Source organism: Schistocerca serialis, chromosome 9, assembly GCF_023864345.2.
Source record: "Schistocerca serialis cubense isolate TAMUIC-IGC-003099 chromosome 9, iqSchSeri2.2, whole genome shotgun sequence".
Taxonomy (NCBI): domain Eukaryota; kingdom Metazoa; phylum Arthropoda; class Insecta; order Orthoptera; family Acrididae; genus Schistocerca; species Schistocerca serialis.
In genome coordinates this window covers 58,506,733-58,510,031 of record NC_064646.1, presented here as the reverse complement: position 1 = coordinate 58,510,031, position 3,299 = coordinate 58,506,733, and the positions used below count along the sequence as shown (strand labels likewise).

General features: G+C 45.3%; 1 non-coding gene across 1 annotated transcript; it reads right to left on the bottom strand.

Moving 5' to 3' along the window:
• Window positions 1–2,288: 2,288 nt before the first annotated feature.
• Window positions 2,289–2,363, bottom strand: Trnat-ugu (transfer RNA threonine (anticodon UGU)). The gene has a single exon. It is a non-coding gene; the product is annotated as a tRNA-Thr (tRNA).
• Window positions 2,364–3,299: the final 936 nt, after the last annotated feature.

The window sequence follows — 3,299 nt, the reverse complement described above, 5'->3', positions numbered from 1 at the left end:
CTGAAAACGTCTGGTCAATGGTGGCCGAGCAACTGGCTCGTCACAATACACCAGTCACTGCTCTTGATGAACTGTGGTATCTTGTTGAAGCTGCATGGGCAGATGTACCTGTAGACGCCATCCAAGCTCTTTTCGACTCAATGCCCAGGCGTATCGAGGCCGTTATTACGGCCAGAGGTGGTTGTTATGGGTACTGATTTCTCAGGATCTATGCACCCAGATTGCGTGAAAATGTAATCACATGTCAGTTCTAATATAATATATTTGTCCAATGAATACCCGTTTATCATCTGCATTTCTTCTTGGTGTAGCAATTTTAATGGCCAGTAGTGTATGTATGTTCCACTTCTTGCCCTAGACCGCTAGACCGCTTTCAACTCAACTTGGTACTCATATATCTTCCTGTCTGGCAAGAACCACTGTGGGGTAGGAACCATCTACCTCTCGAAGGAGAGACGGTGGGGATGAAAAAGAAGAGTAGCTCACGAAACGCTATATTCATCCAGTGTTTGGGAATGAGAGAGCTTAGTGACTTGCAACAAACTCTTCACATAAATTTAAAGCCTTACGACACTCCACAAAATGATGAAAGGAAAAAAAGATTTTCGTTGTGCATGCAGTGAAACTGCCTCATCAGGCATGATAATTTACTACTTCTTTACTACTAACTCTAGATGAATTTTTGGACCGTATTCAAAATACCGGGCAACGGCCTTTCCGCAGTGGATACACCGGTTCCCGTCAGATCACCGAAGTAAAGCGCTGTCGGGTTTGGCCGGCACTTGAATTGGTGACCATCCGGGCCGCCATGCGCTATTGCCATTTTCGGGGTTCACTCAGCCTCGTGATGCCAATTGAGGAGCTACTCCACCGAATAGTAGCGACTCCGGTCAAATAAAACTATCATAACGACCGGGAGAGCGGTGTGCTGACCACACGCCCACTAGCTCTATTCGCAACAAGTTCCAGAAGCAGTATCTACATACATCACTTTATGTAGCTGCAAAATCATATCATTCTGCGACTCATACTTCAGAAGATTAGATGTCATAAACATTGAGCTGCATGAAAACGAAACTGCAGGGCGAAATTCGCAAGAGATACGGGTGAAATATGTATTCAAATATTTTGTGAAATTTTATTTGAATCAGTAGATTTGAGAATAATAATATTGTCGATGCTATTGCTTAGACAGTAAAATATTTAACTGATGGTTCACTTATTATTATATTTTTATTTCTTGTTAGAAGTGGAATAAATGGAAGTAAGTTGATCTGTCGACCTGTATTGTACGAACCCGGACAAGGCTGAGGGAAAAAAGCTCCACCCAAATTTCTGGATCGATTTCAGCCGAAGTTGGTACACATGTTATTATCTGAAAAGAAAGTGGAAGGAGGGGGGGGGGGGCGAAATGATAAAATGGTGACGGAGAGAGAAGATGGTAAGACGACAGAGAGGGGGAAGGAGGAGAGAGAGAGCGGGAGCAAATGATGGGCTGAGTGAGAGGGAGGAGGGAATGGACAGAGAAAGGGAAGAGGAGGATATGAACAAATAAGAGGGATGAAGTGGAGACAGAGAGAGGCAGGAGGAGGAGATATAGGGAGAGGAGGAGATGTGCAAAAGACAGGGGAGACAGATAAAGAGACGGGGAAGGATCAGATGGACAGAGAGAGAAGTTGGAGCAGACGGACAGAGAGGCGGGAAGGAGCAGATGGACAAGGAGGGGGTGGAGGAGGTGGGCAGGAAGAGGGAGAGGAGGAGATGATCAGTGACAGTGGAAGAGGAGATAGACAGAGAAAGGAGGAAGGGGGAGATGAACTAATAGAAGATTTGAATAAATACGTACGCTGGCAACGTGTGGTACTCAGTTAATTTACAGTACAACACGAGATGCATAGGTCGACCGCGCCAGTGAATTTTGGGTGCCTGAATACATTTACTGGCGCCTGCGTACTTATTATTCATAACATAAGTCCTATATGCTTGTGTAATCTACGTTTCTTTAATTCTCTTGGTTATAATTTTCCATACTTGGGTAAAGGTAGAACTGTAAATTTGTGGTAAGGTCTTATGGGCCCAAACTACTCAGGTCATCGGTCCCTCAGCCCATGCCCCAAGGGAGGACTCGAACCTCCGACGGGGGAAGCCGCACGGACCGTGATAAGCCGCCTCAGACCATGCGGCTACCCCGTGTGGCAGTAAAGACAGAAAAAAGAAATTAGAATTATATTAATACCGTCAGCTGCTCACGGGCGTTGATATATATCAACGGGGACAGGTAAATTGTGTGCCCCGACCGGGACTCAAACCCGGGATCTCCTGCTTACATGGCAGACGCTCTATCCATCTGAGCCACCGAGGGCACAGAGGATGGTGCGATTGCAGGGACTATTCCGCGCACGCCTCCCGCGAGACTGTGAGTCTCACCTTGTGTGTCCACACACTATATTCGTAGTGTCCCGCCGCAACACACTCATTACTCGTGGAAGACATTCTTACCAATTCCCGTAACAGTTTGGGGAATATGTGTGCATCCGCACAGAAGAACAGACACCTTATCCATATAAGTATATAGTTCTGGCAATACCGGCCATGACCTTCTTATTTTGTGCGGATGCACACATATTCCCCAAACTCTTACGGGACTTGATAAGAATGTCTTCCACGGGTAATGAGTGTGGTGGGGTAGGACACTACGAATGTAGTGTGTAGACATACAAGGTGAGAATATGAGCGTCGCGGGAGGCGTGCGTGGAATAGTCCCTGAAATCCCACTATTCTCTGTGCACTCCGTGGCTCAGATGGATAGAGCATGTGCCATGTAAGCACGAGATACCGGATTCGACTCCCGGTCGGGTCACACATTTTCACCTGTTCCCGTTGATATGTATCAATTCCCATGAGCAGCTGACGGTATTAATATAATTCTAGTTCCGTTCTAGACGCCTGCAGGTCATCAATGGTGTCTTTTCTGTCGGACATGTCCGAAAAAACAGACACCATATCCATATAAGTATATATTGAAGATAGAGAACGAATGCATGAGTTCAGCGTCGTTAATTTTGTGGTGGATAGTAACTTTAATTTTTCTGTACATTGAGCAAGAAGTAGAGGAAATTAACGAGAAATTCGGATACAGAATTACTTTTCAGGGAGGCGAAAACTTAGAGGTGTGCCGAAGACGTTGTAATTCTTTGCAGGTGACAAAAAACTTAGAAGCTGAGTTGAACGGAATGGTGTTTTTCTTGAAAACAGGTTTTTACAGGAACACCAACGAAAGTAAAAGAATAGTAATGGAA